General features: G+C 43.8%; 1 long non-coding RNA gene across 1 annotated transcript in view; it reads right to left on the bottom strand.

Annotated features, from left to right (window-relative positions):
* Positions 1-211: 211 nt before the first annotated feature.
* LOC137643700 (uncharacterized) overlaps positions 212-27,545 on the bottom strand; it is a 37,738-nt gene continuing 10,404 nt past the window's right edge. Inside the window, exon 2 of the long non-coding RNA XR_011045052.1 lies at positions 212-1,321. This is a non-coding gene — a long non-coding RNA (uncharacterized lncRNA). The remainder of the gene's footprint in view (positions 1,322-27,545) is intronic.

The following is a 27,545-nucleotide window of genomic DNA, read 5'->3' as shown; positions in this document are numbered from 1 at the left end:
CACAGGCCTACTATAGACTTGACGTTGTGTAAAAGAAAATTTAAAAGTCTCCAGAGATGAAAAGGTATAGGCTACAGACAAAATTGAAATGATAGTTAAAATAATTAGTTGCAGGTTATATTCACACGAAATTAATGTACTTTAATATACACATTGTATAATGAATTTGAATCACTTGTTAAAAATGTGATTAATATAAATGTCCCTTCAGTTACACAATTAAATAACTTGTTTGCAGTAATTTACACAACTCTACAAATGATATGTTCTAGAAATATGTTCAAGAGATTCAGAGGAAATTGCCATTTGATTTTACATCTAGTTAATGAAAATAAAAAACATGAGCAGCAAATTTCTAAGGAAGAAGGCCTTCCTCATTTCCATTGTTGGTCTTAATTGGTTTTTAATGTTCCATATCCTTACTTTCCAGATATTTACATTACATATAATTACCTATTTATCATTACCTAAATAATTCAGGATAATTATTTTAAGAGATAGTAGGAATCCATTATCATTCGGTATGTTCGTATTCGCTAACTAGTTTACAGGTGACTAAATGAACGATTGTGCTTGTTTAATATCAAATAATTAATAGGGAACTGCAATCTGAATTTTGATTATATATATAAAAAAAAAGCTTAAATATTGATTTGAACCTACTTTTCAAGTTGAATTTTGGGTTTAAAACTTACTCGATAAAAAGGTATCAAATACATGCATATACCATAATTAACAACAAACTAAAATTAGCTCTATATGCACTGACTTTATAAAGATTGAGAGCGAATAAAAACATTGCTATTAGACCTAGTAAAAGTTAATAAATTTAATAATTAAATTAATGTCTTCCAGAAATAAACACACTTTGATAAACTTGAAATAATCTAGTAATATCGCTGTAGGAAAAATTTACATTACTTATTCACTGTAACTTAACTCATTTCATTTTAATCTTAAATCAGTAATTGTTATTGAACCTATGGGATATAAATGGCATTGTCAGTCGAGCATTTCAAGATATATGAACTACTGTAAAGATCCTTCTCGTAGGGTATACAACAGTTGGATGATAGGGAGGCTGCTTGCAGTTCAGATGATTTGCCGGTGTTCCATTTCGAATAAGATTTCAATCAAATCCATTTATTTTATCTTCCTCAGAAACATGCTGGAACCTTTTTTGTATTAAATCCCTGATTATTCGCTGCTGATCATCTTGACGTCAATTGGAATATCTCAGACTTAGCACATGTAATATCTGTAGTTTCATTTCCTGTTTAGAGCAGGCTATAAATAGTTCTCTTCTTTTGATGATCCTAGTCTGAAAAATAAAGAAAAAATGTTAAATTTACAGATATATCTTTCTTATTCAAATATTTTACTGTGCATTTCAATATCAAAGCTCTACTTTTAGTAAAATAATCGCCATTATAAAACATAAATACAACTATTCTAATGTATCATATATAATAGTGGAAATGGTGACAAACTAGACATGTCCATGACATTTATAATAGCAAATTTTACAACTGAATGTATACCTGGTAATGTGGCAAAGTATTATTTCCTAAATCCAAACAAGGAAATATTTCACTATAATAATTGAATGACTGGCCTCTGGTAATGCACCAACTAACAGAACTCCCATTATCCTTCAATTTTCAAGACACTTAATAAACCACAATTCCCTGAGTAAAATAACATTTGGAAATAATTTGTATTTTTCCTAACATACAAACCTGGAGGTATTTATAATAGGGTATTACTTTTGGGATAACTACCCCATCCGCTAGTTAGCGGGTGGGGGTGGGGTAGACTGGCTACCCCGCTCACTCACACCTCTCGGCTGAGTAACCACTTTGCTTTATGGCAGGACTTCTCAGGGGACAGGGTGGCGGGCCAATTTGTATAAATAGCTCCAGGTTTGTATGTTGGGAAAAATAAAAATTATTTCCAAATTTGTTATTTGTTCTGGCACAGATACAAACCTTCGCTATTTATAATAGGGTGACTTACTCTTAGGAGGAAGAAAGTCCTCACCAACTGGCCTTGGTCATGACCCGGGGTCCTCTCTATTTCGATCTGTGATCGATAGTAGAAGGGACCCTACCCTCGCTAAAATCAAGTGCCGATATGAGGTAATGCACTGATAGTAGCCTGCAGAAGCTTGTGTGTGAGTGGAACTAACAGTGTGGCTTGTCTTTAACATAGGAACTCAAGTACAGAACCTATTGTTTTTGGAGACTTACCCAATACCCTCCCTCTAAAAGGTATTGGGGACATAAAGTATTCTTCTATACTCAAGAGGCACAAGGGAAATGGGTCTTACCTGCAGCGAGGCGAGGTCAGCTATGCTGAGGCTTGCGGAGCTGTTTTTCCCAGAGGGGAGAAGGTGAAAGGAAGAAAGGAGCCAGACATTCTTACTCATTCACCCCAGACTAATCCGGGTAGCCTAAGCCCTCAACCCTCTGCTACATGTCCATCAAGGAGCCTGAGGTGTTTAGACCATTTGTTGTGCGACCAACACAGGACCAATGGAAAAGGTCTCCATGTTCTTGTGGGTTACGTCTTTGCAGGTACTGGGCCGTGAAGGTCGATTGATGCTTCCACATGCCCACTTAAAGTATCTGCACCACAGAATAGTTTCTTGAACGCCAGGGACGTAGCAACGGCAGTGACGTTACGAGCTCTGGGTCATAGGATGGAGGAGAGTCTAGATTAAGAGTAACCCTCAACTGCCTTCCGATCCCAGAGGGGTAGAAAATCCTTGAGGTCCTCTCTTGACCTTCCCCGTGCTGGTCAACAGTGCCGACACACATGGGCGAGCTGGTATCGCTCTTTTAAGGTAACCCCACAGACTCCTCACTGGGTAAAACTCCAGTTGATGGGTTTCTGGTTACCGAACGAAGACTTTATTCGAAATAAGCTGCACCTAGGGTACAGCATACTTGGATTTGAGTCTTGGCAATCCACTTAGGGACGCCGCTGAGGATTACTTCTCCCCGTCTCCTAGGTTAGGAGACATCAGAGGTTGGATCATACAACAAACTTACTCTCTTGGTCAAAAGCCCAAGTGAGTAGAAAAGGCGTCTTCCGTGTAAGGAAGCGATCTGCTGCTGGGCCTACGGTTCGTAGAGAGGGGCCTCCAGAGACTGAAGGACCCGAACCGCGTTCCCAGGAGGAGGTTGAGATCCGACGGGGGACAAGTTATCTCAAACTTGCATAAGTAAAGGCATCGATGGGAGAGAATCCCCTTCCACGACATCAGTCACCAAGGACCGAACACTTCGCCTGGAAGACCGACGCTGAAAAGAGTCTGAGGTGCCTAGACATCTTTTCCGTAACCTGATGCGAAGGACTCTCTGAGAGGGGTGGTGTAGGATCGTCCCAGGCGAGAAGTCGAAGCAAAGCTACGGCTTAGGAAAGTGTTAGCATGTGGCTGCTTGGAAGATCGTGCCGTGGAGGAATGAATTGAATTGAATTGAATATAGTATTTAGGCATTAAGCCAAGCACTGGGGCATCAAAGGCCATTCAGCGCTATATAACGACAATCATTCAATCATATCTGTATACTCACACCATTTAGTATCATTTTAACCTTTAATACAAATCGCAACACTTTCATACAATAAAATCTAGATGTGAAATAAATAGGGATTAAAAGGGTAAAATAAATAAATAAATTAATAAAATCATTTATAGCTCGTAATATAACCCAATACTTTGTATAAATTTTCTCAAGTTCAGGGTATTACAGTTTTCCCCCAGTATATCTCTTAAAGGTTTATCCTGGAGTAAATGTGTCCTCCTCTGAAGATTAAAAACAGGACAATCGACTAAAATATGTTTAACATCCATTGTCACTTGACATGTATTACAAAGAGGGGCCTGTCTCCCTTCTCCACTCTTCATTAAATAATTGTGCGTTGTATGTGTATGGCCAATACGCAGCCTAGTTAAAATAATGGTATCCCTCCTACTTGTAGAATTACAAGATGACCATTTATCCACCAATGGGTGGATTTGTTTCAATTTTGTATTGGTGGTCAGTTCAGACCATCGAGCCTATCACTTATTTTTACAGTAAAGATGAATCTCACTTTTAAGATCTTTGTAAGGAATACTCAAGGTGGATGGATTACTTAGCTATCTACTTGTTCATTTCCATCCACCCCAACATGGGCAGGGACCCAACAGAAGTGAACACTGATACTCTTCCTAGACTGCAGAAGTACTAACCAGTCCTGCACCTCTTGTACGAGATGATGGCCTGGCATAATGTTTTAATGAGAGTAAAACACTATTGGAATCCATAAAAATTGTATAAAAACTATTTTGGTTGCCATTTTTAAAAATATGTTGGACTGCGAGAATCATTGCGAACAGCTCAGCAGTAAATATTGAAAAAGAGGATGGGAGTTTCCTTCTAATAACAATATCCCCCACCACAGTTGCACTTCCAACTCCTGCAGCCGATTTGGAGCCATCTGTAAAAACATGTTTCCCATGATGTTGAGCAGCATGATTTAAAAACTCACTTTTCATTACCCTACTAGGTAAGGTATTTTTCCCTCCTGCCATAAAATACTTTAACAGGTGGATTACACCAAGGAGGAGACTTGGGATATCCTACCTCTGCTATCTGTGCTGTTAACAAGCCTACTTCTCTAGCATCATTTTTCAGCTGTACTTCCAAAGGCTTAGGCACTCTAGATCTGTTAGGAGACCGATCTAAAGGCGCCCTAACATACATACAGTTAGGATTGTTTCTCAGAGCAAGGGACCTAGCTAAAAACCCCAAACTCAACTCCTCTCTGCGAATGGAAAGGGGAGGTATGCCAGAATCAACATAGAGACTGTCAATGGGAGATGTTCTGTAAGCACCTGTGCAGATGCGAAGCCCAGCATTGTGAACAATATCAAGTTTTCCAAGTAAAGTCTTTGTAGCTGACCCATATATTTGGCATACATAGTCTAACTTGCTCAGACACAAAGATGTATAAATTCTAAGCAAAGTTGTTCTATCAGCACCCCAATCAAAATGCGATACCACTTTCAGAATGTTCAGTGACTTCTTAACCCTGATAGATAGGTCATTTATATGGGGACCAAATGTCATTTTCTTGTCGAAAATGACTCCAAGAAACTTGACATTATCCTCATATGGCAAAATACAATCATTTAAAAAAAGGGTGGGGATCTCTTCCCTTTTACGAGTACGAGTAAAGCGAATGGCTTTGGTCTTCTGAGGAGAAAACATGAATCCACGAGAATTTGCCCATGCGAAAGCAGCATTTATTGCAATTTGAAGATTTTGGCATGCTTGTAGTGCAGATGATCCACTACAATAAATTGCAAAGTCATCGACAAATAGTGATCCTTGTATGCCAGGAGGTATGTGACTAATGAGACTATTAATAGCAACAGCAAACAAGGTCACACTTAATACGCTGCCTTGGGGGACACCTTCTTCTTGCATGTAGGATGAAGATAGTTCTGACCCTACTCTCATTTTAATTGAGCGGTTTGATAAAAATTCTTCAATAAAAGAGAACATATGTCCTCCTATACCCCACGAGGCCAATTGCTTTAAAATACCACCCCTCCAGGAGGTGTCATATGCCTTTTCGAGGTCAAAAAAGACACCCACCACCTGGTTTTGGTTAGAAAAGGCATTTGAAATTTATCTTGATAACATCAGCAAAGGGTCTAGAGTACTTGGCATGATTCTAGATACCACACAAGTCTGTTGATCATTCTCTCAAATAGTTTGCATATGCAACTGGTCAAGGATATGGGCCTATAACTAGATGGCAGTTCTGGGTATTTACCAGACTTGTGGCCTGGAATTACAATTGAAGTATGCCAGGAATCAGGATATGTATGGGAAGCCCATAGACCATTAAAGGTTTCTAATAAAAATTCCTTGGTATCCACTGGAAGATGTGATATCATTCCATACCGGATGCCATCCTCACCTGGGGCAGTTAAAGAAGAGCTAGAAATAGCATTTTGCATCTCCTCCATACTAAAAGGCAGGTTAAAAGCTTCAGCATTTGAAGAAGCAGGAGGAACAACAGATGTTGATGCCCTAATTTGTTGAAATGCTGGGAAATAGTTGTCAGCACTTGATACATGGGCAAAGTGCTTAGCAAGAACCTCTGCTACATCTTTGGGGTCAGATATATATTTATTATTTTCCCTTAATATTGGTAGAGGCTTAGGGACGAATTTGCCTTGAAGTTTTCTAATCTTGTCCCATATTTCCTTTGAAGGAGTTTTGGTATTAATATTAGATATATATTTCTTCCAAGATGCTCTCTTTGCTTTTTTAAAAGTTCTTTTTTGTTTGGCACAGGCTCTGAGGTATGCTATTCTATCTGCCACATAGTTTGTTCTCAAGTATCTTCTGAAGCAAGTTCGGGTCACTTTTCTTGCGTTGGCACATTCTTTACCCCACCAAGGAACTACAGAGCGATGAGGTAAACCGCATGTTTTAGGTATAAACTTGCTAGCATTATCATCAATAATATTTTCAAGATGTTGATAGGCATGCACTGGAGATGTAAAGTCATCATACTCTTTATCGGTGTGTGAACAGTTTTCATAAGCTGCCCAGTCTGCCTCGTCTATCTTCCATTTTGGTGGACACTGAGAACGAAGATTATGGACATAATTTAACATTATTGGCCAATGGTCGCTGCCATGTAGGTGTTCATTTACTGACCAAAGGTAGGCCAATCGAATGGATGATGAACAGATTGACAAATCAATGGCTGATGTAGAGTTGTGGAATACATCATACCTAGTTGGAAAACCATCATTCATTAGTATTACATCATTGTTGTCGATTAATTCTTCAACAAGATTACCCCATCTATCGCACACATTTCCACCCCATAAAGTATGCTTTGCATTAAAATCACCCATTAAAATAAAAGGGGCAGGAAGCTGATTGATCAGGCCTTGGAGGTCAGAAAGTCTAAGCCTTCTTGGATTACCAACATGATCTAAGAGGAAAAGTTCTAAAGATGGTTCAATATATAGCGAGCATAAAGTAATTTTTTTCCCAATATGAGTTCTAACTGCACATGCCTGTAGTGGTGTATTGAGTAGGATTGTTTTAAATTATACAGATTTGTGAATAATAAAACCTGCACCACCTTGAGCTCTTGCAGCTTGCAAAGGAGGGGATCTACAAAAATGATAATTGAGTCCAGGATTAAATGGTTTGTCACTGATCTTGGTTTCCTGTAGACAAATTACCTTCGTGTCTGAGTCCGTTTAAAGTTTTTATTTGCTCAATGCTAGTACTTAGACCTCTGCAATTCCACTGGATGATAGACATTATCTTTTGTTATTATTTTTTTTTTGTCTCATTTGTCTTTTGGGACTTTTCAGATGAAGCCATGTAAGGCTTGGAGATGGAAAGCTTTACTAGGCCACCACTTCTTTTCTTTCTTTCTAGTATCTTTATACAAGTCAACCTTAGGATCATGAGCAGTAGGGCACTTACCTGATTTAGATGAAGGTGAGGATGATGGGGACCTTTTCCTCTTTGGAAGATCTTGTTTTCTAATCTCCATCAAATCAGGTAGAGATTCTGCCTGAGACAATACATTTGAGGTGGTGGAAGGCACAATGGCTTCCTTGGAGGATTGTGCTAGAACTTCAACAGTTCGAGCACTTAACCCAGAAGGCTGGGCTACTACCTCTAGGGGAGATGCTCCTATCGGTGACATTACTTTTGGTGTGTTGGAAACCATATTGACCTCTTCGGAGGTTTGTGCTCTGGCTTTTATAGGCTGAGCACTTGACCCAGATGGCTGGGCTACTACCACTAAGGGAGATGCACCGGACGGGCCAGGTGCTACCACTGGTCCCCCTGTGGTAGTAAGGGGTAGTGGATTATAATCTTTTGGTGGCATCTTAACCGCGCAAGCAAAATTAAGTTGCCGATTGAGTAAATGCTTTGCATAACCTACACCGATATGTTCAGCATTTGCTTTCAAAATTGCAGCTTCTTCTTTCTTGTAATCTCTACATTTTTTATCATTTGATTTATGATGATCTTTCCAGTTTGCACAGGTTGTATCTCTGTTGCATTGGCCATGTTCTAACGAAGAACAGCTAATACAGATCTTCGTATTATTGCAGTACCGGGAAGGGTGACCGTACTTGAAACAATTAAAGCATTGTAAAGGCCTAGGTTTATATTCTCGAACACGTACTCTTTCATTTTCAATAATTATATGATCTGGTATAACAAGGTTTTCAAATGTTAAAACTACCATGCTTGTTTGAGGGATCTTACTTACTTTCCAAACATTAGCAGGGCACATGTCCAGAATTTCTGGTTCTGAAAATTCATATAGATCTTTATCAAAAACTACTCCTTTACCATAGCTGAAGCTCATATGTGGTTTAATATCCTTAATAGGATCAATTTCTGCAATCTTCATGCCACAAAGCATGTGAGCTTGAGTATCTGATTTTTGCATTAATCAAAACAGATTGCTTACCGTATCTGCTAATATCCTTACTTTTAATTAAACCAACTTTTTTTTTTTTTGTATAAATTTACTAATCTTATAATAGTTATAATTATCTATCTTCCCAGACGCAATTATCCATGTTGGGGGCTTGGGGGTTCTTACTTCTGTAAGTCTATGCTCTATTTCTTTTTCCATCCATTCTTCTGGTTTATATACCTCTAGGTGTCTTGGTGCTTTATCACATAGAGCCCCAGAAATCAAACAATTGTCAATTTTTTTACTCTCTAAATTTTTATTTGCTTCTAAAGCAATCTCAAAACTTGAAAATGATACCCAAGCTTCCCAAAAGCCTTTACTACCATTAAGCTCCATTAAAATTTCTTTGATTGCCCCAAATCTACAGAAGGCTTCATGAATTATGTCATAGCTACAACCAATTGGTATGTTTTTTAAGTGGAGAATTTTCAGATTTTTTGTTGGATCTGGTAATGACCCAGAACCAGAGAGTAAAGTATTAGTTATTACAAGAATCATTTTCCACCAGTGACGATAAATTGTCTTTAACAACACTGGTCAGAGAAGTATTATTGGAGGAATCCTTTTTATTGCCGAGGTTGTCAACAGAGCTTTCCTTATTTAAACAAGCAGAAGTCGTCAACGGTGTCTGGGGTTCACCATTTGATCCAGGGGTACGGGGAATATTAAGTTTACTCATTAATTATTTTTTTGGGGGGGAGGGAAGGGGTCATAATAACAATGAAGAAAACAATGGAAAAAAAATAAAGTTTAAGGGAGAGAAAATATTAAGACTGTCTGAAATTCCAATGAAGACACCGTTAGCCTTTCCTGGAATTAATTTCTCCACCAATGACACCTGGGGAACGGTCGAGTGGGAGCCTGAAGATCAGGGCAGCTGCGAGCATAACCACAGTCGGGAACCCCACAAAGTTAAGACTTTGTCGGATACAAGATGATTCCAAGACACTAGGAGCCCACTATCTGGGTGGATTTGCAAGCACATTCCTATACCAAGAATGACGCCGGCAGATGGGGGCAACTAGTTGTCCTCTGACCATCTGAGGCTTCGTAATGCTAGATGGTTCTCTAAGAGAGGTGAATGCTGGTACCTTCCTGAATCGGGCCAACAGACGAGGATGGAATGGTATGGCATATGCCAGGCCCCCCCTCTTTCTTTTAAGACATTATAGAAAGAATCCGGTCCAGAGGGAAGACGAGAAGACAGGCCTCTTTGCAGAAGCTCTGGTCTGCCACCCATCATCTGCAGATTGTCCAGCAGTGGGGGGGGGGGGCATAGCAATAAACACACCTCGAGATAATGTCTAGACGTGTAACGTTCTTGCAACGAAGGGGAACAGCCTGTTCTCCCTCCCACTGCCACTAATCCAGTGTGGTTGGCCGAATAAGACCGATATCAAACGGTAAACCAGTTAGTCAGTACAGCTTATGTTATAATAGCTTATCTCCATAGAGATCGCCTTCCGGACAAGAGACTGTACGGTAATCACCGAACGGATCCAACCAAACCCAAGACGGGATTCAGACGTATCTTCAATCTATTGTTGGGTGGGTAAAGAGCATAAGTCTACTACGGAGTAGTAACACCGAACTGTGCGTATGACAAGCATACATGCGTAGTTTGACTTAAAAGTCGTGTCCGGAACTCAGTTGGAGAACATTGGAAACGTTCGTAACAGAGGTTTCCCGTTCTTAGAACAAAAAAACGTTCATACTTCTCCATCTCCGATCGGTAATCTAGCATTTATATTAGATGTTACCTACTAGGGAACAGATATGCTTATGAGAAGTTTCCAGCCAAAGCCTTTGTAGGAGACTAAGACTTCCGATCGGGGGAAAGGAAAAAATGCCTATAAGGAGGCAGAACATAAATGCCGTATGTCTGGTTACAGGAAAGTAGCCAAGTAATGTACTGATTAACCTGATTCCAGTAAGGGATATAAATATACAACTTAATAGAACGAAGTTTTAATTGGAAGATGTATATAGCCCTTATTGGCAGAAAGATCGCTTGCACACATATATGTACTTGTCCATTTGCGCTAGCGCATGCATATTCTCTGCCTCCAGGAAATGTTTGCAACGAATCCGGTTGCGGGAATAATGTATATGCGATGAATCACAACATTATTGCCGAAAGAATTTTGATCGTTGACTAACTAACATTTCCTTGAATGAGAGCGAACATATTCTCAAACAAAATATACAGTTATAGAGGCGATCATTTCCCCTTTGGTTTACCCCTCCTCTTTATGTGAGGGGCTAGCCAGTGTTCATTACACAGAAACGGATGTCTGTTTACCTGTGGGCGGGGTTTGAAACGTTCGTAACGTAATGAAAAAAATGCCCACGCTGTTGCTATCTTTCTTTAACGTTAGCTAACAATGTTCCTTCAAGACTAATTGTTCGAAACAATAACCCTGTAAGGATAGAATAAAAAGTCTCGGAAGACTATCAGTAGAACAGAGTTTAAGACAATAACCTCGCGGTTTTGTCTTGGCTAGAGTGCATGCTCCGGGAAGGCTTACGGCCATCATGAAGTTTTAACACCCATTGAAGTTTTGTAAAAACTTCTCAGGAACGGGTCTCCTGAAAAAGGGTGATGTCTCGTATGTGGGGTTTTGCTTCTAGACGACCAGGCATAATTGCCATCGACCACTTACCTAAAGGGGTTGCCATTGAACGCTTTCTCGATAGTGAGAAAACTACAGTCTAAATCTGGCCAGGCCTGCCAGGGGAAATGAACTGCAATGTAAAGAATTTTTTCATTCCCCATTCATTTCCATCTGCTAACCAAACCACTCGAAGTGGGAGGGTGGAAGAAAGATGACTGTTTGTTTGAAAACGAAAGGATCGGTGCTGGCAAAACCTGACCACCTGTTATAGTAATTAGCTGGGAGAGTAGAGTGACATATCAAGTCACACCTTTAGAAGACCCATCCCGTAAAGGGGGGGTGGTCGACCATAGAGTTTTCAGAAAACTCTGGATCGCAGAAACAGAGAGATTCGGATGAGAACCTAGGGGTTCAGAATCTATTATTGAATTCCTTTCTCACGACCTAAAAGGATGTTGCCGAGAACCCGCAGGAACTCTGTCGCTGATTCCTGATGGAATTTCCAGGAATCGTGTTACGTGACCAGGACCCAAAGGAACTGTGTCATAGTTACCTGTAGAGATTTGTAAACCCTTAGGAAGCAGACATCCCTCTGTCATCAGAGTAAAACTCTTGATGACGATGGCGCGCGCGAACAATTCACGGGACGAGAGTTCGAAAACTCTGTCATGAGAGTAAACCTCTTGTGCACTAGTGAACACTTCACGCAACGAGAGTCCGAAAAACTCTGTCATATAAGAGTGGCTATGATCACGAGAACCCACAGGTTCAGCGTGAACTGCATTGTGAGACCCCGAAGGGTCACGCTCCTATCGGATCATGTGCGCCAATATGGTCGTGCGCTCTTGCGCCGAACTGTTGGTAGGCGGAAGGGAGTTCCCGCGCACCTCTCCCAATTCCGCGCTCCTGGAGCGCATGAGATTGTTCGCGCACCTGGCACGCATAAGGTTTCTCGTGCGCAGGGCGCGCAGCGTGTTGTTCGCACGTAGAAGGTTGTTCGCGTGCATGGTGCGCAACAGGATGTTCGCGCACATGGCGAGCAATAGGCTGTTCGTGCATATGGCGTGCCATGATCGCCATTTTGTTTGCGCGCGCCAAGACACCAAGAGAAGTTCCCCTCGAAGGAGGAACATCAAGTTGAAGGATGACAGCGAATGTTACCTCGTAATGAGGGCAGCTTACGAGCTACCACGAGTTCTACGTAGCTGTTACCTGTGAAAAAAAAAGTTATCATCAATTACAATTCATGCTCCGTTGCACAAAATACACTATATGGGGAATAAGTCACCTTCCTTGTAAGATAATTCCTCGAAAGGGAACTGAACTGTTATAAACTTTTATTCTGTAATGAAACAAACATACGGCAGTGTTGACAACCTGCCGAATGACAACTCCCTCATGGCGGAGGCAGTTGGATACGATGTCAACAGCAATTAAAGTTACATGTATCTAACAACGATATATTCCGTTTATACATATATACACTCATATATATGTAAGAAAATGAAAACACACAAGAATAAAAAATAAACTCTACCGAGCCAAAAAGTCAAGTGGTTACTCAGCCGAGAGGTGTGAGTGAGCGGGGTAGCCAGTCTACCCCCACCCCCCCCCAACTAGCGGATGGGGTAGTTATCGCTCACTAAAATTATCATGGCTCCTGTTTCAGATGCGCCGAAAGTAATACCCTATTATAAATAGCGAAGGTTTGTATCTGTGTCGGAACAAACATTTTACACACATGATATCTGGTCAAACATAATAATCAAAATATTTTTAAAAAATGTATGTATAAATTCTGAACAAAAATTGTACTTACTGATACAGTAATAATTTCAGGTGTAAAATATTACTATACTGTATAAGTGTGTCTTCTTTCCCACCATTATCCCTATATTAACGGGTTAGTTGCCTGATGCACCCTCTCCGATGCATTCTATCAATGGCATCCTCTTCAACAACACCTTTTCTCACCATATCATCCTTCCCCTTATCTCACCATCTAATTTTCTACCTCCATCTTAACCCCCCCCCCTTTAACAGGCTCCGCCCATGCCCTCCCCACTATTCATCCTTAACACGTGGCCACACCATCTCAGTCTTGACACTGTTATCACCTCTAATCTTTCACACAGTGATATTCCCACAATCCTCCTCAGCGTTCTCATCTCTGTTCTCTAAAGCTTTGCTTCCTCTTTTTGTCTTAGAACCCTCTTTTCTGATCCATACATTAACACTGGTCTTATTACTATGCTACAGATCTTGACTTTTACTATGATTGGCATTTTCTTATCACATACCACTCCAGCTACCTCCCTCCACTTCTCCAAAGCTGTGTTATCCTATTCTCAACTTCAGCCTCGCATCATCCCTCCTGACTCACAGTAGATCCCAAGTATTTTAATTGTTTCAACTGTTTCATATCGAAGCCTCTACTTTCATGCATAACTATCTTGTCCTATCTTCCTTACTGCTCACCACAGCTTCAGTCTTATACACATTTACTCTTAAGCCAACCCTCTCCAAAGTCTCTTGTCGCTCTACAACCCTTCTTTGAAGTGTTCCTCATTTTCAGCAGTAATCACCAAATCACCTCCATATAGCAACTCCCAAAACTCTGCATTTCTGATATCTTCACTTAACACATCTATGACTACAACAAATAAAGACAGGATTAATACTGATCCACGGTGTAATCCAACACTAACTTCAAAAGTTTGTTTCCCCAACAGCTGTTATTACTTTAGTCCTTGTTATTTTGTACATTTCCATTCTAACCAACTTCTCCAGGACTTATTGAAATGACAAATTCGGAGATAATTTGTATTTTTCCTAACTATACAAACCTTAGCTATTTAATAGGGGTATTACTTTCGGCGTAGCTGAAATGACGAGCCATTAATTTTTAACGATGGTTTACTACCCACACCGCTGGTTAGCGGGGGTAGGGGAGGGTAGCTTGCTACCCCCCCCCCCTCGCACACACCTGTGCTTGAGCTCATTTTGCTTGGAGGTAGGACTTCAAGGGGGATAGGGCTGGCGGGCAAGTTTGGTTAAATAGCTAAGGTTTGTATAGTTAGGAAAAATGCAAATTATATACGAATTTGTCATTTGTTCCGTGACTGGAATACAAACCACGCTATTTAATAGGGGTGACTCACCCATTAGGAAGGGTGGACGTCCCAGCCAGTCTGGCTCTTGGCTTTGCCCGGGGGCTCGTTATTTGAGTGTGTAAGCACCCAAGAAATAAGGAGTCCCTGCACCTCGCTAGAATCTTGCTACGCAAGGACTGCGGCCTACGCAAGCTGTGTGTGAAGGTATGAAGAAGTGTGACTCGTCCTAGGAAGTTGTTCTGAAGTTCTTTAGATGGAAACTTGTAGACTAGGACTCTCCCAATACCACTTCGTTAGGGTATGGGGACATATCAGTATTAATCTTAATGCTAGGAACACAAGGGAGCACGGTTCACCTGCAGTGGTTTGAGGTCAGCTATGCAGAGAACTCAGGATGCTGCTTTCCCCCAAGAGAGGGGATGATGAAGAAAAGAATAAGGGCCAGACAAACCTTTTCATTCATGCAGACTAAAACTGGGTAACAATGCCCTCAATCTTCTGCTACTTGTCCAATAAGGAGCTTGAGGTTTTAAATCAGCTGTTGTGCATCCACCACAGGGCCGATAGAAAACGTATCGAGTCTCCTGTGGGTCACGTCTTGCAGGTAGTGGGATGTGAATGTTGTTTGACGTTTCCACACCCCAGCTTGAAGAACCTGCGTCACTGAAAAATTTCTTTTGAAGGCCAGGGACGTAGCTATGCCCGACATCATGTGCTCTAGGGTGACATGATGGAGAAGGGTCTGGATTCAAGGCCAGGTCAATGACCCTACGAATCCATGCAGAGATGGTATTCTTGGTGACTCTTCTCTTAGTCCTTCCTGTGCTGACGAATAGAGCTGGTACAAGAGGACAGGCTGCAGCTGTTCTTTTAAAGCTCTTTACTAGGCATAGTAAGAGATGGTCTGGGTCATCTGTTACAGTATGGAGACTAGAAATCCGGAAGGAGTCGAATCGAGGATCCGCCACTCCAGGATTCTGAGTCTTAGCAATAAACTAGGGGACGAAGCTGAACGTTACTTCACCCCATCCCTTTGAATGGGCGATGTCATATGAGAAACCATGAAGTTCGCTGACTCGCTTGGCCGAGGCCAAAGCTAGCAGGAATACCGTCTTCCAAGTTAGGTGGCGATCTGATGCCTGGCGTAATGGTTCATAGGGAGGTCTCTTAAGAGACCCGAGAACTCGAACCACGTTCCATGGGGGAGGTTTCACTTCCGACTGAGGGCAGGTAAGTTCATAACCACGCATGAGTAGGGAAAGTTCTAGCAGTGAAGAAATGTCCATTCCTTTCAGCCTGAAGGCTAGACTTAAGGCTGAGCGATAGCCTTTCACTGCCGAGACTGAAAGGCGCATTTCTTCCCGCAAATACACGATTAACTCCCCTATTGTTGGAATAATGGCATCGAGTGGAGAGATACCCCTTCCACAACACCAACCACAGAAGACTTTCCACTTTGCCTGGTAGACTGCTGCCGAAGACTTTCGCTGGTGTCCAGATATCCTGACAGCTACTTGTTGCGAAAATCCTCTCTCAGAGAAGAGATGCTGGATAGTCTCCAGGCGTGAAGTCGTAGTGAACCTACGGCTTTGTGGAAGATGTTGGTATGTGGTTATTTGAGCAGATTGTGTCATGGAGGGAATTCTCTTGGTAGCTCCGTTAGGAGTTGCAGAAGGTCCGGGAACCATTCCGAGTGATGCCATAGCGGAGCTATGAGGGTCATTGAAAGATTGACCGATGTCCTGGTCTTGTTGAATACCCTCCTCATCAGACAGAACGGGGGAAAGGCATACACGTCGATGTTGTCCCACAGTTGTTGGAAAGCATCTTGCCAGAGACCTTTGGGGTCTGGGACTGGGGAACAGTACAGTGGAGCCTAAAGTTCAGGGCTGTTGCGAAAAGATCCACAGTTGGAGAACCCCACAAAGTCAGGACTTTGTTGGCTACTAGATGATCCAAAGGCCACTCGGTACTCACTATCTGAGAAGCTCTGCTCAGATTGTCAGCGAGCACATTCCTTTTGCCTGGAATGAAGCGTGCCGATAGTAGTATCGAGTGGACTTCGGCCCATCTCAGTATCTCTACTGCTAGATGGGATAGTTGCTGCGAAAAAGTACCTCCTTGTTTGTTGATGTAGGCCACTACTGTGGTGTTGTCGCTCATCACCACCACAGAGTGACTTGCCAGGTACTGTTGAAGGGCCAGAAAGATGGCTTTCATCTCTAGGAGATTTACATGGAGGTATTTTTCTGACTGACCAGAGGCCTGAGGTCGTGTGGTGCAGCACGTGGGCCCCCCACCCTATTTTTGAAGCGTCCAAAAACAGCATCAAATCCGGGGGGAGGACGAGAAGATCCACTTCTTTTCGTAGGTTCTCGTCTGCCACCCACCACTGCAGATCCGTCAGTTCCGCAGGTCCCATGGGGATCTGGATGTCCGGGGAATCGTACCCTTGATTCCACCAGGACTTTAGTCACCACTGGAGGGATCTTATCCTGAGGCAACCGTTGGGAACTAGACGGGCCAGTGATGAAAGATGACCGAGGAGACGTAACCACAATTGGGCTGGAAGTTCTTCTCGTCTGAGAAAAGGGCTTGCGACCTTACTCAGCCTTGCTATCCTGTCGTCTGATGGGAAGGCTTTGTGGAGATTGGTGTCTATAATCATGCCTAGGTATACCAGTCTTGAGTGGGAATCAGTGAGGACTTCTCGAGATTTACCATGATCCCCATATCTTGGTAAAGTCTCAGAAGTTTGTCTCGGTGTTGAAGAAGGAATGACACCGAGTCTGCTAGGATTAACCAGTCGTCCAGATAACGGAGGAGACGGATGCCAATCCTGTGTGCCCAAGATGATATTAGGGTGAACACTGGTGAAAACTTGTGGTGCTGTGGAGAGACCGAAGCACAGCACCTTGAACTGGTACTTTCTATGGTCTAGGCTGAATCTTAAGAACTTCCTTGAAGACGGATGGACTGGGATCTGAAAGTACGCGTCCTTTAGGTCCAGTGTGCACATGAAGTCTTGCGGTCTTACTGCTAGTCTGACCGTGTCCACCGTCTCCAAGCTGAACGGAGTTTGTTTGACAAACTTGTTCAGAGCCGACAGGTCGATGACTGGTCTCCAGCCTCCAGAAGCCTTCTTTGCAAGAAAGAGTCGACTGAAGAAGCCTGGAGATTCATCGAGGACCTCTTGGGGAGCACCCTTCTTCAACAGGGTCTGGACTTCTGCCCGAAGGGCTTACCCCCTTGCCGATCCCATGGCAAAGGAGCTCAATGACACTGGATTCGTCATCAGGGGAGGTAGAGATGATGTGAACGGGACGCGATATCCCAGACTGATCACGGGGATTCTCCAGGAATCGGCCCCGAGTTGCTTCCACATGTTTGAGCAACTTTGTAGGCATCCCCCCACTGGTGGACATGCAGGGGGACTGCCTATCCTAGCGTTTGCAGCCTCGGCTGCTCCCTCTAGGATTCTTGCCTCCCCTGGAGGACTTTTTGTCTTTCCTTCCTTTGACAGGAAAGGGCTTAGACACCACGGTCTTCGCTGCTGTCGTCGTTTTAGCGGTCTTGACTGGACGGGACTGCTGTGGTGCTGGAGGCTTATAGGGCTTAGATGTTAAAGCCCTATGAAGGAGGGAGTCTTGATGAGACTTCCTTCACCTCTCAGCGGCATGTTCCACATCCTTAGGCTCAAACAAGATGGATCCCTCTAGGGAAGAATGTCTGAGCCTATTGATCTCAGTGCTAGGGACCTTCTGATGGAATCTCTCAGCTACTGCATCCCGACAGTTCAGAATGGTATTTGCCCACAAGTTTGAGAGTTGGTGGGCCAGAAACTCGATCATGCGAGTTCTTGAGAGAAGAAAAGTCTCCATAGCTTTCTTGGTACGTTCTTTGGAGAAATCCTCAGAACGTATCAGGATACCTAAGGTCCCCAACCAGATGTCGAGCCACGAAGTGGCTTTCATAGCACACTTCGCAACTTTCTCCTGGTTAAGGATCTCGGTTGCCGAGAATGAGACCTGCCGGTTGGAGTCTCTCAAGAGGGACTCCCCTGCTAAGCTCTTCCAGCGAGTGGTGAAGAGGAAGAGCTAAACAAGGCTCCCTAAGGATCTCAAAGTACCTCCTCTGCTGTATGCGAGGAGGTGGAAGGAGCTTGTTGGTGGCACTGGAATGGTTGGAGGAGGACATCTCGGAGAGCTGTAGAGAGATCTTGTCCCTGGTACTCTTAACCCCGAGGCCAGGGCAGTGCTGCACTGGTCTTGGAGGGTTTCTGAGTACCAAAGACTCAGTCCAAGACCGTGTCCTTGCCCTCTCGAGGAGGGATCTCTGGGTCGAAAACCCGTTGAGAGCCCTCATCAGAGTCAGAACTTGCCAAAAAGCATGTTCTGACTCTTGCTGGTCTCCTTCTGATGTAGGACTTGCAGCAAAGTCTCCTGTCCCCAAAGGCTCTTCTTGGGGAGAGTCGCGGACATTCTCCGAGTGGCTAGCTGGCTCCATCCTAGTCCTAGTAGAGGACTTCGGTAATGTTTTAGAGTCCTTAGATTCCTTCCTGGGAAGGATGTAGGACTCCAACATTAACGAGAATGGCATGTTCCTTTCAGTCCCCACCTGAGAAGACATCTCGGCACGAGGAGAGGTTTCCCTCATTGGTGCGATGGGGGAAAGTCTCTCCTCACGTGATTCCCGAGGACGGGGAACCTTCGTCCAAAGGGGAAGGAGAGACAGTCTGGGGGAAAGAAGGAGCCTGTCTCGAAGGCTTGCGTGGAGTCAGTTTTGCCCTTGGAGAAGTTACCGCGTCCGGAACTCCTCTTTTTCTCTTCAAAGGGGTAGAAGCAGCCAAGGTTCTGTGCCCCAATTCAGAGAAGACAGGCTTGAAAGCATGCGCTACGGCCCTGATTAGTGCACCAAACCAGGGCTGTTGGCTGACAGACGCACTGTCAGACATATCCCTGGGAGGAGTTCTCATCCTTGGTGGGTTTGCCTGAAAAGGCTTTGGGATCCTGGACCCCTCTAGATGTTTCCCTTCTCCCACAATGCGTGCTGGTATGCGCTGGTGGGGAGGGGAATGAGGCAATGGCGACCTTGCCGTTTGTATTTCAGCAGTATCGCGCGCGGGAGGATATTGACGCTCGCGCGAGGGAGAGTAATGGTGCTCGCGTGAGGGAGAATACCGGGAGTGGCGCGTGGGAGGCTGATGGCGCACAGGAGCGCGTGCGGAAGACTGTTGGCGCGCACGCGCGCAGGATCAAGGCGTTAGAGTGCACGGGCGAGAGTTCGCTCGTGCCTGTACCAGTTGTAGGGCGCGCGAGCGCAGGAGAGAGACCCCTAGTGCGTGGGCGCACAGTTGAAGTCTGTGCTGCTCGTGGGCGCGAATCCATAGGAGAGGATGGGCGAGTGCGCGCGTGCGTATCCTCGCGGATGCGGGCGGGCGATGGAGAGCGATGGAACGTGGGAGAAGTCACTCTAGTTGACTTCCCAGTAGTGCCCAGATCAGTAGATAGTGGGTGCTCAGGAGAAATAACTGCTGGGCGTGAGCGCTGGCGCGCAGGTGAGGGTTGGCGCGCAGCTGGGCGTGGGCGCGTATGCTTAGGCTCAGACAAGGCCTGGCGCGCAGGAGAACGTGGGCGCGTATGCTTAGGCTCAGACAAGGCCTGGCGCGCAGGAGAACGTGGGCGCGTATGTGCAAGAGTGCGTGTATAGCGCGTAGAAGAGCTGGGCTCCTGTTGGGATGTATGTGCGTGTTGGCGCATACGCCCTTGATGCCCTGTGTTAGGGTTTGTTGACGGGGCCTGACGAGCTACTATAGCGCGCTCATCAGGTTTTGTTGGCGCATAGCGCGTATCTGGATGGTGCGCCATAGCGTGCTCAGATGAAACCTTATTAGGTTTATATAAGAATGGTGACGGAAGGTCGGCAGTTCTGTCGGGTGGAAGGCCAGGGTGTTCTTTAAAAGGATGACCTTCCACCGAAGGAGAACGCGAACGATCTGTAGAAAGGTCCAGGACCAATGCAGGAACAGTGATCAGTGATCGATGTCGAGGCTCCTCTGCGGGGGACTGCATCGAAGATGTTGAACCGAAGAGGCACCTCCTCACCGCAGGTGAAGGAAGGCCTCTCTGGCGAAGAGGAAGGCGAGCCTTGCAACGAATGCACCTTCTGGGGGCCGCAGGGTCAGCGAGCTGACCTTCTGCAGTCCTCCGAATTTGGGGGCCGTAAGGTCAGCGAGCTGACCTTCTGCAGTCCTCCGAAGAGGAGTCTCTGTAAGTGAACTCCCCCGAGGGAATAGAAACACTAGCAGGAGAGACCGTTGGACTTAGTTTCTCCCTCGTTGGTCGAACAGGAACGGGAGAAACTAAGCCGTCAGCTACCATAGGGTTGGAAGAGGCAGAGGTGATGGGTGATACCGCATTGGATATCTCTGACACCACAACGTCGACAAGAGACATAGGATCAACCTCTGTCGGTGACGGCAATTGCTTGACAGCGGCACCCAATCGGATATAGTCAAGTAAAACCACCTTGGAGGGCGAACCCTCAAGCCCCAAGGAGGACCAAAGCTGAAAAAGGGGGATTAGTGACATATCCTCCCCCGGGGGGGAGAGGTGGAGCTGCTTCGCTAGGGGAAGCAACGTCATCTCTCGAGCCCCGAGTTTGGTAAACGGTATCGGTCTACACTACCAAACGACGGTCTCTCGAAAGAGAACGATCGAGTGGGAGCTTCGGAGGTGGTTTGGGCAATGGAAGAAGAGGCCTTGGGGTTTTGCTCCTTTCAAATAAACCTTCGAAGGAGAAATATCCCGTTTGGACTTCTTCAGTCGTCGCGAAAACCACTCCTTACACCTGTTATTGCTATCACACCGTTGGCCCCAACAGGAAGGGCAAAGGGCGTGAGGATCGGTCTCGACCGCCGACATGAATGTTCCAAAGGGGCGGTCGGGAAACCCAGGGCAGGTGCGCATATTCGCAGAGGCCAACTTCACACAAAAATAGAAAAGAAAATGCAAAAAAGCATTAAATGGCTGCCAAATGACGGCTAGGATGAAAGCGGACACGTCCAACTACCATCACAGCCGAGATCAAAGTGAGCTCAAGCACAGGTGTGTGAGAGGGGGGTGGGGGGGTTAACAAGGTACCCTCCCCTACCCCCGCTAACTAGTGGTGTGGGTAGTAAAACCTTGTTAAAAATTAATGGCTCGTCATCTCAGGTACGCCGAAAGTATTACCCCTACTATTAAATAGCATGGTTTGTATACCAGTTACGGAGCAAACTAAATTTTCATTATACTGTATATGGATCCTCCATAAACTAAATCCAGCTATCCTATCATATTAATTACTTTACCCAAGTGGATTTTGTGGTTAACCTTCAATCAACGATCCCGCTTGTTCAATCCATCCAACCTTAAACAATAGAAAAAGTTTTTGCACAGATTCACTAACCTAGCCTTGATTAGTTCACTGACAATGTGAGTACTGTAGCTATTAGAAGGATTAATAATTATAAAAATTAAAGGACTCCTCACCCTATGATGTTTACTTCACGGGCATCAAAGGGAGTGGAGAAGAACTATTCTGTACTTGATAAAGAAGTTTTTTCAGTAGTGTGGGTTTTAGAGAAGATTAATCATAACGCTGATACTTCATCCCGGTCTTTTGCCGTAACTAGGTCAATATTTTCACACTTGGATATATTGGAGAAGGGGGACACCAGGTACGGCACCCTGCTCTTGAGGGAGACAAGGTGTATTTACCTGCATGTTGGTACGCCATAACACTACTTAGGTTTTTTTTTCTGCCACAGATTGCTTCGCTCGTATTTTAACATTATCTCATTGTTGCTATGTTATGGCTAGCGGAACATGTTTTGCTACGTGCATTAGCCCCGTGGGCTAGGATTTTGACATTACTGTATTTCAATATCTAATAACTCACTTGGTTCAACTGGTTTTGCTCAACCTTGGTTTATTTCGGAAGCAATTTAACATTATTTCACTGTTCCTTTGTTCTGGCAGGCCGTACAAAATAAATCACATTTCCATCAAAGTACTTGGAAGTACTTGGAACACACAACAAAAGGGTAAGTTCAAGGGAAACTTGGCTTCAAATTCCAATTTTCAGACAAAAAATATCTCATGTTTCTACCTTAACCTTCATTATTGACATGATAAATAAAGTAGGAGCTGTAATTAAATCATATATACCAATACTGAAAAATAAGAGGTTTAGAATATAAAATGTTGGGTCCTTTATCCTGTTCGAACTAGTAACTTAGTGTAAAAGCCCACCCTATCACTTTTCTGAACTACCGGGTGGACTGAGGCTTCTGCGGTATGCGCTGACAAATGGAGAAAAATTTGATTTTCTTATTAAAATCTGTAACTTCGTTAATAACAGCTTCAGCCAGTAGTGTGCGGGATTCAAAATGACAAATTCGAAGATAATTTGTATTTTTACTAACCATACAAACCTTAGCTATTTACATTGGGTTTACCTTTTAGCGCAGCTGAAATGGCGAGCCATTAGAATTTAACGAGGGTGTATTACCCCCGCGCTAGTTAGCGGGGGGGTAGGGGAGTGGTAGCTAGCTACCCTCCCCCCCCCCACACACACACAGATGAATGCTCACTTTCACTTAGAGGTAGGACTTGTCTTGGGGGACAGGGCTGGCGGGCAAATATGTGTAAATAGCTAAGGTTTGTATGGTTAGGAAAAATACAAATTATCTTTGAATTTGTCATTTGTTCCGTAACCGAAATACAAACCACGCTATTTACATTAGGTGACTTACCCCTTAGGTAGGGTGGAAAGTCCCCAGCCATACTGGCTTTGGCTTTACCCGGGGACTCAGAATCCGAGTGAGTCGCACTCGAGAAAAGGAGTCCCTGCACCTCACTAGTTCCTTGCTCCGCAAAGAACCGTGTGGCCTACATAAGCTTGTGTGTGAAGGAAGAAGTGTGACCCGTCCTAGGCAGTTGACCTTGAGTTCCAGAAGGAACTCTGGGTTAGGACGTTCCCAATACCACCTCGTCAGGGTATGGGGGACGCGACAGTATTGACTCAATACTCGGAACACAAGGAAGCATGGTTTACCTGCAGAGGTTCGAGGTCAGCTATGCAGAGACCAGGAAGCTGCTTCCCCGTAGAGGGGATGATGAAGAAAGAAATACAGTGAACCCTCGTTTATCGCGGTAGATAGGTTCCAGACGCGGGCGCGATAGGTGAAAATCCGCGAAGTAGTGACATCATATTTACCTATTTATTTAACATGTATATTCGGACTTTTAAAACCTTCCCTTGTACGTAGTACTGTTAACAAACCACCCTTTAATGTACAGAACACTTAATGCATGTACTACAGCACCCTAAACTAAAACAGGCACAAATATTAAAGGCGATTTTATATCATGCGTTTCCTAAACACCTAAAAAGCACGATAAAAAATGGCAACCAATGTTTTGTTTACGTTCATCTCTGATCATAATGAAGAAACAAACTCATTTAGTGTACAGTACACATATATGTATAGGTTAGTTTTTGCATCGATTATATTGATTATACAGTACTGTACTGTATGTTGATTTGTTTATTACCAATGTTTTAGTTTACGCATTTTTCTTAGGACTTCCAAATGAAATCTTTTTCTTTATGACGCCGCCTGAAACGACGGCGTGTACGCTCAGTAAACAACCACGCTCAGAACAAACAAGGCATTTAACGCGCATGATGATAGTGATAAATAATGATACAGTGCATACAGTATTTACAGTAAAAGCATTTACAAAATATGTTACCTTACAAATATAAATTATACAGTATTGTACGTAGCAAAGCAGGAAAACAATTTACGAGAGAGAGAGAGAGAGAGAGAGAGAGAGAGAGAGAGAGAGAGAGAGAGAGAGAGAGAGAGATTGTTTTACGTACGTAAATGTAAATTTTAAACAAAAAAAATATGATAGGTTACAACATGTAGACTTTTAAAACCTTCCCTTTAACTTAATGCATACAGTACGTACATTACTAAACTATAAAACAGGCAGTAAGAATATTAAAGTAAAAAATAAAGATTGTTACTGTACTCACCACGAAAGAAGTTGAAGAAAAACTTGAATGGTGATGGCGATGAATTTGCTGCACAGTAGAAATGATGATGATGAAGCTGATGATGTGTTCTACTGTGCAGCCAATGATAGTATTTTACGTCTCTTCAGACGGAGGTGTCTTTTCCTGGGACACCTCTTCAACTTCTTCCTGGGAAACTTCAATTTCTTCCGAAGGCGTACTAGCAGGAGGAACTGGCTCTTTTTTGCGAGGCTGGAAGAACATTGTGATCGGAAGTTGTTGCCGCTGCTTCTTTTTTCGATCCAAGAGCATTTTGTAAGGAGTCATTATGTCATCAACCTTGTTGCAGAATTGCATCGAGCGAACCATATCCTCGTCCCACTCTTGCAACATTTCTTTCAACTCCTTCGCGTGGTTGCAGGCCTTGGCAAGCCGTTCTAATGTTAAGCCCGTTTCTTCGACATTTTCTTGGGTCTCTTCCTGGGTATCACTCTCTTCCTCACTTGCCGATTTCGTCAGGTCTTCGAGGTCTGCGTCAGTTAGGGGCTGGGAATGGCAGTCCAACAACTCGTCGACGTCTTCAGTCGTCATGTCGCCAAACCCGTCACCTCCAATTATGGCAGCCAACTGCACAGATTTCCGTATTGCAGAGTGTTGGATTTCCGACGGAGTAAATCCCTTGTCGTCGTAAACAATATCGGGCCACAACTTCTTCCAGCTCGCATTCACGGTTGCAGGTTTCATCTCTTGAAGTGCCTTGTGAATATTCTGCAGGCACGTGGCTATGGTGTACTGCCGCCAGTACGCCTTCAAGTTAAAATCTTCATCCTCGTCATCTTGGGCAGCATCCACACACGCAACGAGGTCCGCCAAGGTATTCTTCGTGTAGAGGGCCTTGAACGCCCTGATAACCCCCTGGTCCATCGGTTGAATTAATGACGTGGTGTTGGGTGGCAGGAACTCAACCTGAATGCCCTCATGCGACAGGTCAGTTGCGTGTCCACCAGCGTTATCCATAAGGAGAAGGATCTTGAATGGCAAGCCCTTCTCTAAGAGATATTTACTGACTTGCGGGATAAAACACTGGTGGAACCAGTTGGAGGTCAGCATCTTCGTAATCCATGCTTTTTGATTATGCATCCAGTACACGGGAAGGAGATTCTTATTTTTATTTTTCAAAGCGCGAGGATTTTTCGACTTATAAATAAGCCCCGGCTTTAACAAAAATCCAGCAGCATTGCCACACATCACGAGGGTAACGCGATCCTTGAATGCCTTAAAGCCAGAGGCTTTGGCTTCCTCTTTGAACAGGAAAGTTCGCGACGGCATTCTCTTCCAAAACAAGCCAGTCTCATCCATATTAAAGACTTGTTCCGGCTTGTATCCACCTTCGGCGATAATATTCTTGAACGTCTGGTTCACGTAAGTTTCAGCAGCGGCAGTGTCAGCGGAAGCAGACTCCCCATGCAGGGAAACGCTTTTCAGGGCGAAGCGTTTCTGAAACTTCGCGAACCATCCTTTGCTTGCGGAAAAACGTTTCTGAGGCTGGGAATCAGTGGATGTCCCTGGTTGAGGATCATCTGCATCATCATCATCTTCAGCATGGTTGCCGTCGTCGTCTTTAGGTTCCTTTGCAGCAAAATTCTCATATAAACTCAAAGCCTTTGTTTGGATGGTGTTCGTATCCAACGCTATGTTCTTCTTCCGGCAGTCGGCAATCCACACAGCTAAAGCACCTTCCATGCGTACGATCGTTTTATTACGCATTGTAACGACTCGCTTCGCTGATCTGCTAAAGGTGATTGCAGCCGTCTTTCTAATGTTCGCCTCGTCCTTTTTGATATAGCGAACGGTGGATTCGTTGATGCCAAAATGGCGGCCGCGTAACTTCTACCATCTTTTAACATGTCGAGAAGCGTAACCTTCTCAGCTATCGTCATCATCCTTCGGTGGCGTTTAGGCTCACTACCAGCCTTAAGAGAAGCAGAACGCTTGGGAGCCATTACAGTAGGATTTACGGACAGTACTGTAACAAAAAGTTCAACTTAAAAAGGTCGCACACAGCACAGATTAAACTTCACAAACTTAAGAACGTCTACTCAGCGATACGCGGTAACAGAGAGTGAACGATCCAGCCCCGCGAGAACTTTGATGCTGCGGGTAGAAGATGCGGGCAAAACACCAATCACAGGCTAGATAACAAAACTTGAGTTCTGATTCGTCATCTATCAGCGCTTGAACCAATCACAACCCGTCTTACAGTACTATGATGCGTTGGTTACCTACTCATAGAAGATGCCCCGCTCATACTGAACGTACGTAGATTAAGTACAATACCGTAATAATAATAAATAATGATAATAATACTGTACAGTAATAATAATAATAATAATGATAATAATAATAACAATAATAATTTTATTAACAACAACAACAATAATAATAACAATAACAATAATAATAATACACACTTTACGTACGCTATTTTACGCCTCTCTCTCTCTCTCTCTCTCTCTCGTACGCTTATTCGAAATGTGATTTTTGCAACAAAGAATATTATTGGATGCAGTACTGTACCACGTAAGTATACATACAAAGGATTCATGGAAAAGAAGCACATCCATTACAGTACACACCATTCTAATATGGTATGACTGCATCTGATTTGCGTTTCATGTTCGATTTAATTTTACTACGTACTGAATTATCGTATGATCACATTCTCTTTTCGTGTTTTATTTCTTTCTGTGCTGAATTATATATCATATGTAATGCAATGAACAATCAGTAAGAGCAGATATTACTAATTACAGTATTAATGGAATTACAGGTAACAAAATATCGTATTTGGGGGTCTTCAGATTTCGCGGTATTTTCGAATTTTCCGGAAAATCCGCGATATGTATATATATATATGGGTTATGGAAAAACCCCGCGAAGTGGTGAATCCGCGATTGTCGAACCGCGAAGTAGCGAGGGTTCACTGTAAGGGCCAGACATACTTCTTTCGTTCATGCAGACTAAAACCTGATAACAATGCCCTCGACCTTCTGCTACCTGTCCAAAAAGGAGCCTGAGGTTAGACCAGCTGTTGTGTAGCCACCACAGAGCGATAGAAAACGTATCGAGAATCCTGTGGGTCACGCCCTGCAGGAAGCGGGCTGCAAAGGTCAGTAGACGCTCCCAGACTCCAGCTTGTAGCACCTGAGTCACAGAG

The sequence above is a fragment of the Palaemon carinicauda genome, chromosome 7 (assembly GCF_036898095.1).
Source record: "Palaemon carinicauda isolate YSFRI2023 chromosome 7, ASM3689809v2, whole genome shotgun sequence".
NCBI lineage: Eukaryota > Metazoa > Arthropoda > Malacostraca > Decapoda > Palaemonidae > Palaemon > Palaemon carinicauda.
The sequence above is the reverse complement of the archived record's forward strand: the minus strand, read 5'-3'. Positions and strand labels throughout refer to the sequence as shown.